This window comes from Echinops telfairi, unplaced genomic scaffold (genome assembly GCF_000313985.2).
Source record: "Echinops telfairi isolate 266 unplaced genomic scaffold, ASM31398v2 ScPeMD7_11;HRSCAF=52, whole genome shotgun sequence".
Classification (NCBI taxonomy): Eukaryota; Metazoa; Chordata; class Mammalia; order Afrosoricida; family Tenrecidae; genus Echinops; species Echinops telfairi.
The window spans coordinates 4,057,304-4,070,117 of NW_022103908.1; positions in this window are offsets into that span (position 1 = coordinate 4,057,304).

Below are 12,814 nucleotides of genomic sequence, written 5' to 3' on the forward strand. Positions count from 1 at the left end.
TGCTTGGCCTTTGTGTCATCTGGATTCAGGGGAAAATGTGCTCTCAATGGTTCTCTAAATTATCATGCCATCTTACAGTTAGAATTATTTCAACACAGGTCAGGTAAATGAGATGAAATTACTTTTGTACAAGCTATTTTCCTATTCTGCTCATTGAAAGCAAATTCAGATACGCATGTGAATAGAGTACGGATTTGGAGATGCATGATCGGAGATGTAACAGGGGGTTCCTTTAGAACAACTGAACCCTTTTCTGTTGTTTATTTAAAAGCGATGGAAATTTCACATTCAGTGATCGTTTAACTTCTCATTTTCTGGAAAAATTAAGAAAAAACATGATATTCATTTACAGGGAGTAGATACTGTGCGGAAGGTCAGCATAAGTTGTAGACAGTCCGAGAAGGCGTTGGACAGCAGTGCCATCTTCCAGTGGAATGTCTGGTCATGCCAGGATGTAAAAGATAATAAAGAAATGAAAGCAAACCATACACTGTTTGGAAAGAAGTTGATGAGAAAGGAGGAGTGAATGTGCTCATTATAAGGGAAATACTATGATATAAGAAATATGAAAGTCTGTTATGAAGTCATCCTCACCAATGGCTCTAATGTGTCTTCTCTTAATATTGACCGGGGGAATGGGAGACAGTTAATTAACCATTCGCTTTCAGTGGAATCATAAAAAGCCTGGAAGTTATTCTCTCAGAGGTAGAGTGAAGTCAATCCGTCTGCATCACGTCTGAATGCTGAAGACTGTGATCAGTAGAAAGAATAAACACCAAGATGTTCGTGTACTTCAGAAGGCAACTAAACCCCACCTCTACACCAAGAATGTCTCACCCCTCATCATTCTAACCCTTCTCTCCTAGATCCTTAGCAGCTTGAGATAGAAAAAGGGCTGCAAGAATCTGCCCGTGCGAGTTGCATTTCCTGACCGCAATCCGCTGAGCAGGGAGCATGCAGAAGAGTGCTTTTGGCTGCCTGGATCAGGGAGCCCCGGAGAGCTGCTACAAAGATGGCTTTGAGCCTTTGTGATCTCTCCCTGTCCTGCCCCCTGCATGCCCTGGCACTTGCACTGTAACGTCAGAGCTAATGTTTCTGATTTGTGAGCTGACGGTTCAGCGAGGGGCCCCTGGTCCCAACATAGGTTTCTCCCTGACTCTGACTCTGAGTCCACACATAACACAGACACTTCTGAAAAACAGCTGCCTAGAACTAATTCTGAGCTCCTCCCTGAGATTCCCCAAGAGAAAATGCTGCCAGATCCAGGACACCTGCTGGAGGTGGAAGTAGGGGTAGCCACTGCATGTTCTCCTTAAGTGCTTATAGCACCTCCTCCCACTTCACTTCCTCTTTCCCTCCTCTGGTTTACTCCCCCAAAGGGAATGAGGGAAGAGACTCACCTGCACTGGTTTCCTTTCGCCATCCTCAGTCTGGTACCCAATTTGACCCGGGAGATGCTGTGAACAGGGAGGACTGACTATGGGAGTCATTGCAAGTAGACAGCCAGTAATATATTACTGGCCGCACGTTCCCCCTTCTGTCTGATATAATGGACTGGAACACACTTGCCTGTCCTATGAGATGATCCAGACTGGATGCCAGGCTTAATGGACATTCTCTTTACCTCACAGCCCCCAAGTTGCAGTGATATGCACGCCCTGTTAAAACTGTGCTCCCGAATCATGAACGGAGGCTTGCTTTGAATACGGCTAGGAAAGAAGCTTACCAGCTTCACGAGGAGTACCCAAAGGGGACTCCAGCCCTTGCAGCTGCTATTCCCACACTGAAAGCAACTGGAACCCAAAATCATGGAGAAATAGGGCTGCTGGGACATTATAAAAGGTGTATTTTCATGGAATGAGGAAAGGAGGATGCTAATGGAAAAGCCCCTATATGGCCCATGCTATGTAAGATCCCTCTTCCTTCCAGTAAAGAATTTATTAGGCCCACCCAAAATACCCTGATTTACATCCTGAGGCCTCAGAAAATATTCCTGTTCATAGGATTAACGATGTTTTATTGCTCACAGCTACCCAGATATTCACAAGAAATTGCAGACAGTCGGAGGAGTCTTTGGAATGAACACCTCACAGCTAGGGGACATCACCTTCAAGCTTTTTACAACAGGGGAAAACAGAAAATCTAGGCTGCCCAGAGCACATTGGTCTTAATTCAGCAGGTGGGAATGGCTGAAAGAGGGGCTAGGAGCGGAACAAGGTGTGGCAAAGAGGCTTTGAACTAGAATACATGTGCTTATTGCAAGAGGTCAGGTCACTGGAAGAATGAGGGCCCCCAAAATACCAGAAAGGTAAAGAAACGGGTGCCTTTGTACAACAGCTCATGGATTTGAACTCTAATGAAAAATGAATGGCCCAGGAACTGCCCTCCGATTACATCAGTCTCTTGTCATTATCCCTCAGGAGGCCCAGGTGGAAAGAAACAATTGGGGGTAAAGATATCAAGTTTCTGGTAGATTCTGGAAGAACCTTTCCAGGTTTTTTCTTTTTCTTTAAATCATCTTATTGGGGGCTATTACAGCTCTTATAACATCCCATACATCTATTGTATCAAGTATATTTATACATACGGTATGTTGCCATCATCATTTTCAAAACATTTTCTTTCTACTTGAGCCCTTGGTATCAGCTCCTCATTTTGTCCCTCCTTCCCTCCCTCCCCCACTCTCCTTCCTTCATGACCCCTTGATAATTTATCATTTTTTTTCATGTCTTACACTGACAGCTGTCTCCCTTCACCCACTTTTCTGTTGTTAGTCACCCTGGGGGGAGGGGCTACATGTTGATCCTTGTGATTGGTTCCTCCTTCCTTTCTCATTTTTTTTTCAAATTTGAAGACTTTATTAAGTCTTAAACTTAGTCATTATTCAGTAACTTATTTTATGAATTTTGAAAAGAACTAGATGAACAGCCTTTTTCGTGGAAACATGTCCATGTCTAGAGACAACAAATACTGTTCTGATATTTGTCTGTAGTCACATATTGCCTGTATTCACTGACATTTCCCTCTTTCTATCTTTATATTTCTAGTTCTTTTTTTTAATCATTTTATTAGGGGCTCATACAACTCTTATCACAATCCATACATACATCAATTGTGTAAACCACATTTGTACATTCATTGCCCTAATCATTCTCAAAACATTTGCTCTCCACTTAAGCCCCCGGCATCAGGTCCTCATTTTTTTCCCCTCCCTCCCCATTCCCCCCTCCCTCATGAGCCCTTGATAATTTATAAATTATTATTTTGTCATATCTTGCCCTATCCGACTTTCTCATTTTTAACCGGCCTTTTGTTAGGAACTCAGCCAGCAGTTGCTGTCACTGGAGTGACTGGTAGAGTGAAAGACTCGTTCCTTTTGAAGCCAATAGAGTGAAAATTCACCCACAAGTTTCTTCCCATAACGGCCTGTCCTGATCACTTTTATTTGGGGTGGGGGTGGGGGGCCTTGTTTTTGTTTCAGGCCCAGATTTCCTTTTGCCAGAGACCATAGAGTACCTAATGAACATGACTGACAACTTCTTCAGGCTGCTGTCCTGTGGAATTGGTAGATCAGGTGAGCCCAACAGTCTGGACTAACAGAGTGCCCACTTAGGTCTGGCATGTTTCGCTGACACAGTAAAGATTAAAGCTGGCTGTCAAGTTCATCGCCGGAAACAATACTCCATGAAGAAAAAGGAGTTGGAAAGCAGAGGTAGCCTGATCAGTAGAATTCCTCCAGCATGTGCAACACTGGTATTGCCACTCCCTCTGCCACTCCCCAAGCCTACTGGTAAAGAAACTCAGGATTGGCAAGCATTGCTTTGTATGGGACTGATGAGTTATAAGTGAGCTTGTGGAAGACACAGGCCTTAACCCTGTGACCCTGCTCCCTGAACCTGGGCCAAAGATTCTCCTACATGACTGGATAGAACTACTAAACAGGTGTTCTCGAGTTGCTCTGACCTGCAAGTCCAGCCTTTGCCAAATCCAAATTGAACTCTGTATCTGATGGAAGCAGCTTCATGGATAACAGAACCTGAAGAGTGGGATGTGCAGTAACCATCCAAGCCGTAGTAGAAGCTGTCGCTTTAAGCCCCACACCTCAGCACAAAAGCTGAATTGAGGGCACTTACTTGAGTTATGTCAATTCAGGCATTCCTTTTTCAGGTAAGTCTGTCCAGTATTAGCCAGGCTGCTCAATATATACCTGCTGCTTCAGCTAAGGTGTTAATAAGGGCTTCACTCAAGGGAATCGTGATGGAGGAAATGAAGAAGGAATCATCCTTTTACTTAGAGTCATGGTTAGTCCAGTATCTACACACTTGCCCTCACTTTGGCCAACACTCTTTGGCAGAGTGTACCCGGGCATGGTTAGCCAGACTGTGTCAGAGAAAACACACAAAATAAATCCACCACCACCTAAACCTACCGACCCACAGTGGCAGGAACACTAGCCATTTGAGGATTGGCAGGTAAATTTTACTCAACTGGTCAAGGATGGGAATTAAAATTTCTGACTAGTTCTGGTAGTTACCTTCTCATGTTGGGTGGAATCCTTTCCTATCAGGACTGAGAGCTCTTCAAAAGTCACTAAAGCCCTGTTCAAAGAAATTATTCCCAGGTATGAACTGCCACCCACCGTGTAAGGTGGCGATGGACCAGCTTTTGTGTCAGGGGTAACTCAATAAGTAAGTAAAGCTTTGCCAATCAAATGGAAGCAACACACCCAGTGGTAGCCTCCGTCATCAAGAGAGGGTGAATGGATAAACAACACTCTCAAAAGGATAGTGGCAGAACTCTGTCAGGAACCACAGCTAGTCTGAAAACAAAAATCATATCTTGCCCTAATCCCTATCCAGGCGGCTCCACAAAGCAGATTCACATTGAGTTGCTCTGAAATTGTGTATGGGAAGCCTTTTCATGCAACCACCCATGTTAATAATTTTTCAGGTATAAGAGTTTGTTAAGGTAAAGGTTTGAATGAGGCCCTTGACTCAGGTTTTGTCTATAGTGCACAATCTAATCCTTCCTTGGTCTCCTATAAGCTGTTCCACAGCATCCAGCCTAGAGATCAAGTTCTGTTGAAGACTTTGAAGACTTCCTCCCCCAAAGACCAGCTCCTTGAGCAGTAGACTGGACCATTCAACCCGCTCCTGACCCTAAAGGTATGTCACAACGAACAAACCATCAAGCTGGCAGGAGTCAAATCTTGGATACATCAACCTGAATGAAATCAGTCACTTCTGAAGAATGGAATGTTGAACCATTGGATGGGCTGAAAATGTGCTTTGTAGCATGACTTATAAATCTTTTTCTTCTCAACATCCCAAATAATGTGGCCCAGGATTTATCCCTCTCCAGAAGAATGAAAATTGTAGGTATATTTAGTTATGAATGTGGTTAATATTTTGGGTTGCTGCCTATCCAATTCCACCTATGTGGAACAAACCCCCACGACATGCTTAATAGAAGTCAGAACCAGTATTCCCATCTTAAACAGACCTCAGAGATACGAGATGATTTAGATGAACAGTGGGAATGATACAGAGGTGAAACAGAGTTAGCCTGCTGTTAATCCATGCTGGGAATGTGGCATGGTTTGAGATCTGCTCTGCTTATGGCTTAGTTTGCAGAAAAACTCAAATGTAGCAGCCACCTCCACCCTTCTGGTGAACTTCCCTCTTAAACTTAAGAATGTCCTTATTCAGCAAGTTCAGATGAATAAAACCATCTGGGAAAGCAAGGCTTTTTAGATAAGGAAGAGAACTTGAGACTTTAAGGGGGTGACAAGATGTCTCGCATTTCTGTGAACCAGGCCTTCTTGATCCCATTGCGGAAGCCCTCTGTTCATGGTAACATGCCTGTTAAACATTCCCTCAACTTACCACATTTTTGAAGCAGTTTTGGGAGGCTTTAACTCTGTTCCTTCCTTTTGTCAGGTGCTTGCTAAAATAAACTTCGAATTTCTCAAATCAACCTGGTCCCTGTATTTGGCTAAAACAGGAACAGGCATCCAGAACCTTATCAGAAGCTTTAAGCCTACACTGACATATGGATAGTGATTACACGTGAGACACCTTGGCTAGGAACAGAATCCAGGCCTTCCACATGGAAGGCAGGGATTGTACCACTGAGCCACTACTGCCTCCTTACTTGAGTCTAACTTGTACAGAACACTGACTTTAAGCACGTGCTTTAAGCACGCTGGCTCTATGTGAGATGATCCAGGAGAAGCAAAATGCTTGAGTCATCATGGAGACCCAAAGGAGGCGAGTGTGGTAGTTACACAATCTGGTGTCCATTTGGGACTTGAGAGGATTACAAGTGAAGGGGTGGAGTCTAGTCTGTCAATAAGGTTATAGCCAATGAGGTCTCTGTGTGGGCATGGCCTTCCCCTGAGGATTCTGGGAATTCCATTATTTCCTCCTTGGTGGCGGGAGACACTACCTCTCTCACTTCCTGAGAGACTCTCTACTGACAAGACACATGACACTATGCTGATAGACCCATGCCCTGTGAACTGGAGGAGCCACATGGAGACCCCGACAGCACTGAGATGTTTCCACCATCACTGAATCCACAAGAATTTCCACCCACTAGCCCGTGATCTTCCTGCATTCGGCATCATTGCATGTGTTTCATGAGTCTGAAGAGGATGTTATAGATTGGCATCAGACATATGGGCTAATATCAGACTTATGGACTTGATCTGTACTGGGCTGGAATGTTTTCTCAATGTTCAACTCCTCTTGTACATAAAGTTCTTTCTTTTTTAAAAAAATCATTTTATTGGGGGCTCATACAACTCTTATCACAATCCATACATACATCCATTGTGTCAAGCACTTTTGTACATTTGTTTCCTTCATCATTCTCAAAACATTTGCTTTCTACTTGAGCCCTTGGTACCAGCTCCTCATTTTCCCCTTCCTCCCTGCTCCCTCCTCCCTCAAGAACCTTTGATAATTTATAAATTATTATTATTTTGTCATATCTTACACCATCTGACGTCACCCTTCACCCACGTCTCTGCTGTCCATCCCCTAGATAGGAAGTTATATGTGGATCCTTGTAATCTGTTCCCCCTTTCTCTCTCACCGTCTTTCCATCCTCCCAGTATTGCCACTCTCACCACTGGTCCTGAGGGGTTCCCTGTGTTTCCAGTTCCTATCTGTACCAGTGTACATCTGCGGTCCAGCCAGATTTGTAAGGTAGAATTGGGATCATGATAGTCGGATGGGGGGGGGAGTAGAAGTATTCAAGGACTAGAGGAAAATTGTACGTTTCATCATTGCTACACTGCACCCTGACTGAGCTCTTTCTTATACACATATGAGTGTCTATGAATTAGTTTCTCTAGTCTACCCAGACTAACACAACTATTAATCAAAAAGAGATTATGAGATGCTCATACTGGGCTCTACATTTGAGATTCTTCATTAGCAACTGAATTAGTTAGTCTAAATCAGAATATTTTGTCTCAAATCTTAAGCCATTTGAGAACCATTTTCTCCTACACATCCCTAATTGCCCATCTTCAGTGACTAGCTTAGTGGCAGCAGGACCAGATCATATGAGACTCATTATGGTTTTTAAAATATGTGTGTTACAAGACTTGCATTTGTTTGGTTATGCAGACAAGTTAGGAGTGAGGTCATTATTGTTGTGCAAAGGGAAACTGCGGTTTATCCCAACTGTTCAGAAGGAACACAGAACATCAAATTGCTGACATGTGGATAATGCATTACGTAGCAGAAAGTTCAATATCAAGCTCCTCGATAGTGCTGCACAGGAGGCCTGGGAAATTTCTGGCTATCAATACACTAGGGGGAGAGTCTAAGAATGGAGCCGCTGGATACTTTGTTAGTAAGTTGTAATGCAGTTTATGTATTTTTCAAATTAAGCCTTAAGGGAGGAATCCAATGCATTTGATGTCATAAAAACATTCCTTATGGTCCGATACCAATTTAAAAATTAAATCAGGTCATGAAAGTAGTCGTTCTGTTCTCAAAAACACATTTGTAGCCATTCCCTCTGCAAAGGAACACACTAATTACATCTTAAAAACAGAGGGGGTGGAGAGGAGGAATCAAATCCATGGGAAACATATGTATGTAGGTGAAGAGGAACTGAATTCTTAACAGAGTTGAGGACATCGTTGAAGTTGACCATTTCTAATATCCAGTTTTCTAGAATATTATCAAGGAGGGAGCAGAGGCTTTGCCCATTGATATATGCAGTGGGTACAACTCCCGAGGCTCTGGCCTCAGGCATTGGGCTTGCACAATAGTCAAACAGACAGGTGCTTCGCGATGCATGGGGCAGATTGTTCTCCTCTTCCCAAACCTGCACCTGGAGAAATAGAAAACAAAAAACTAGCCAGCCTTCCCATTCATTGCATACCTGTCAAGTCAGTTATCACTCACCACGGCTCTCTGTACAACAGAACCAAACACTACCCAGTCCTGCACTATCCTCACCAGTGAAGTCCAACCATTTATATACTGGAGCTCATTGTGGCAGGCACCGACTCAGTATAGCTCATGGAGGATCTTCCTTGTTTTCCACCTTGGGTTCCCTTCTTTATCAAAGCATGATGTCCCACTCAAGAGAATGAGCCCTCCTAATAAGATAAGTGTCCAGAGTAACGTGATAAAGTCTCACCAGCCTCCTAAGAAACATTCTGGCTGTGTTTCTTTCACGACAGTCCTGGCATCCTTCTGATAACCCGTAGCATATTCAGTATTCTTCATCGACATGAAAATATAAGCGCACCAATTATTCAGTTTTCCTTATTCATTCTCCAGCCTTCAATACATATGAGGTTGTATTAGACAGGTTCTCTATAGAGATAAAACCAAATTGATGATAATTTAATGTATTTATTTTAAAAGATAATTAGATATATAACACAAGAAATGAACTGTTAAATTATATACAGATAAATATATAATACAGGAAATGAACAGTTAAATTATAAAGCAGTACAAATGGTTCAGTGCAACTCAATTCCATGAGAGAGAGTTGTGAGACACTAGCAGTCCTTCAAGTCTAGTCTCCTGCCAGGTCTTCCTCTATATATAGAGAGAGCCAGGCTATGTCAGCACAGCAGCCAACCACAAGGCAGGTCACCAACTGTCAGCCAGGTCACCAACCGCCAGTCCCCAGCTCCAGAGATGTCTTAAAGGGACCTCAACTTACAGCGACACAGTCCACAGGCTAGGCGTCCCACAGGTAGTGTAGCCTGTAAATTGAGGCACAGAACAAGCAAGGCAGCCACACACTGGTCCGATGATCAAAGAGCAAGAGACAAGAAAGGCGAGGCTCACCTAGCCATTTATCTCTCCGCCCTTCAGTTAATACCACTTGTGTTTATTGGCCAGGCTGGCACAATATACTATCTCAGAGGTGATTAAAAATATCATGTCTTGAGGTCTTGTGCAGTAGATTTTCCCAACACAGTACAGTTCCTGGTGGCTGATTGTTGCCTACATAGACATTGATTATGGACCCAAGTAAAATGAAATCTTAATATACAACTCAGTCATATGTTTCTCTATTTAGTACATGTGTCATGTGCAAGAAAAATATTAAATTTTAAGAAAATACTCATTTAATAAATAATCTATACTTAATATTTTGGTTAGAGTTCTAGATTAAATATTTGGATATATTTTCCCAATAATAGTTGCATATTATAAAATATAAGTAAATATGAAGAAGAAATGAAAACTCACTATAGCTCTACCACAAAAAAAATCCATTTGGGTATGTGTTAGTCTGGGTAGATTAGAGAAAAAAATTCATAGAGACACTCACATATGTATAAGAAAGAGCTTTATATATATAAGAGCAGTTGAATATGGAGAAAACATCCCAGCCTAGTCCAGATCAAGTCCATAGTCTGATATTAGCCCATATGTCCAATACCAATCTATTAAGTCCTCTTCTGGCTCATGAAACACATGCTATGATGCCAAATGCAGGAAAATAACAGGCCAGTGGATAGAAAGTCTTGTGGATCCAGTGGTGTTGTAAGCATTTCAGTGCTCACAGGGCTCTGCTTGTGGCTTCTCCAGCAGCCAGGGCTGAATCAGAGTAGCTCAATGTGGCTTCTACTCAGGGAATCAGCCTTGTCAGTAGTAAGTCTCCAAGGAAGTGAGCCAAGAGAGAGGATGTCTCCTGTCTCCAAGAAGGAAATACCAGAGTTCCCAGAATCCTCAGGGGAAGGCCATGCCCACACAGAGGCCTCATTGGCTATGACCGGAATGACAGACTAGACTCCACCCCTTCACTCTTAATCCCCTCAAGTCCCAAATTGACACCAGATTATGTAACTTCCACAGAGTACATTTTATTCACTTTCTAAATAGTCTATATTTTGTATTTAAATTTTCCAAACAAAAATCTGAAAGATATTTTCTGCTTTCCTTGAAGTTTCTTGTACATTTTCTTCTATTACATGGACTATATTCTATCTGGTTTTATCTCCTCAACTTTCCTGGGGAGGAAATGTTTTCCACCAGTGGTTAATTTAAGGATTGTTATCTCAAACTGATCATTTAAATAACCCACCTGTCAGAAAAAATGAAAACATAGCAGCTAAATGGAACTGACTGGATGACAACATGTTTGGTTTGTCGATGGATTTTTAACGTGTCAGTTTGTCAAGGACAAACTGTACTTCCCAGAGTTCTCTGTTCACTATGTCTAATTAGAGTGCGTGGAATTGAAGCAGCAGCCATTTTGTAGCTCACACATCTAATCTGCTAATTCACCTCACTGGTGTGAGACAGTGGCTGAGCCTATAATCGCTGAGCCTTTCCTTGAATTGGTCCTTTTATTACAGTTATTTTTGTGATACAAATGCTCGATTGTTCAGAATCACTGGGAGGCATGTCAGAAGAAGGGTCTGGTCATGTATTTTCGAAAGGTCAAAGTCGAAAACTGTGAAGTGTTTGTTGATATGTTCTAGTATTTTTAGAACTGAATTTTCACATTAAGTATATTATTCATCTTTTAGTGACCACTTGCCATTTTTATTGTCATGAGTATGTTTTAGATATGAACTAGGCATAACACTATGTCCAACTGATTTTAATATACACACGCAAGTGTTTGGCTTCTGCTAACTCCCCCTTCTGAAGATGCCAAACTTAGTTCTCTCTTAGTATACATAGATATTACATTATTTTATGGCCTCCGTGTATGTGCATGTCTTTCTGTTGCATCTATATATAAATAAAAACTTAGCTATGTATTAAATCCTAGACTAAAGGAATGCTTTTACTTTCATGAATACATTTAAGCAGAGCTACATAAAAGGGAGCCTCAAAAAGTTTGTAGAAAAAGTAGAATGACAGCCTAATAGAATTTTCCCACAAACTTTTGGAAACCCCCTTGTATATTTGCTATTTCATATATTTTTCAAAGATGCTCCATTTTTATTATCAGAAACTAGATAGCATGCGGAAAGTTTATAACTTGACATCAACATAACTTTAATCCTAAAGAAACTCTTCTTAAAATTCTCCTTTTTAATGCCAAGGTTTCAGGATGAATCCAGTCCTAGTAAACATTTTTCTGTGGGGTTTTTTTTTTGGGGGGGTGGGGGGTGGGATATGGGGTGGGAGAAGTGGCTCAAATGCCTGGAAAAACCCATGGGAAAAAGTTTATGAGTTTATCTCTGTATAATAAACAGTAGGCTGTTTATGCTGTATCATAATCTTTATTTGTGTGCTATTGGTAAACAAATCATGTGAAGTAATTACAAAACTACAAATTGTGTATTTGTCCACTCATTAGAGAGTCTGTGGCTAGATTGCTGTCCTGGTTGTGAAATACACTTACCTTGGACACGTAGACTCCCACCCCAGCCATCCCACACACAGACGAAGGGTATAGTCTTGGGCCATCCTCACAGTCCTACTAAGCTTGAGCGCATTGTTGCTGTTCCTGGGTCAATGCATCTGCAGGAGGGGTTTCCACTTGTTTGATGACTCGCCACTGTACTGCTGAGTGAATATTTATAAAAGCAATTTGTTTATCACTTCATGTCTCCTTTTCCCATAGCATCCCTTGAATTATTCTACATTGAGGAAAGCTACTTATCTTATTAAATTTTAATGCTGTGATTTTTGTGTGAGTAAAAGTTTATAATATACTTATCTATGAGACATAATAACTAATTAGATGAATTCCTAGGAACCCATCACTCGATTTATGATCTAGGCCATGACACCTACCAGCATGGTCACCCCCGTTTCCTTCCCCGGACGCCCTTCCCTTCCCTTTGCTGAAGTTTGCATGACATGCCAATTTTTCTTGTTAGCTTTATTTCAGGGTACAACTGAATGAATTTGGGCAAATGTTTAGCCACGACCATAATCATGATAGAGGACCTTACCTCTAACCGAAGGAGCTACCTCTTATTATCTGAGTACACTTCCTGCCCCAGGCCCCTAGCACTTACCATCAACTGACTGCCTTCTATCTCTGTAGTTTTTGGTCACTAGAATTTCTTGCTCAATAAACAGAATTTATATTATGCAACCTTTGGTGTCCGATTTCTTTAACTCGGTGTAATGGCTTTGAGATTCATCCATGTTGTTTTATTACTAGTTTCATTTTATCACTGAGTAATGAATGAATGTGCATAATGTGTGATATTTGATGGCTATACCATAATATGGATATACCGCAATTTGTTTATCCATTCATAAATTAATGGGCGTTAGAGCTCTATCATTAGGGCTTGTATGAATAAAGCTACCACGAGTATGTGAATTCAAGGTATTGTGTTGGATATAAATTT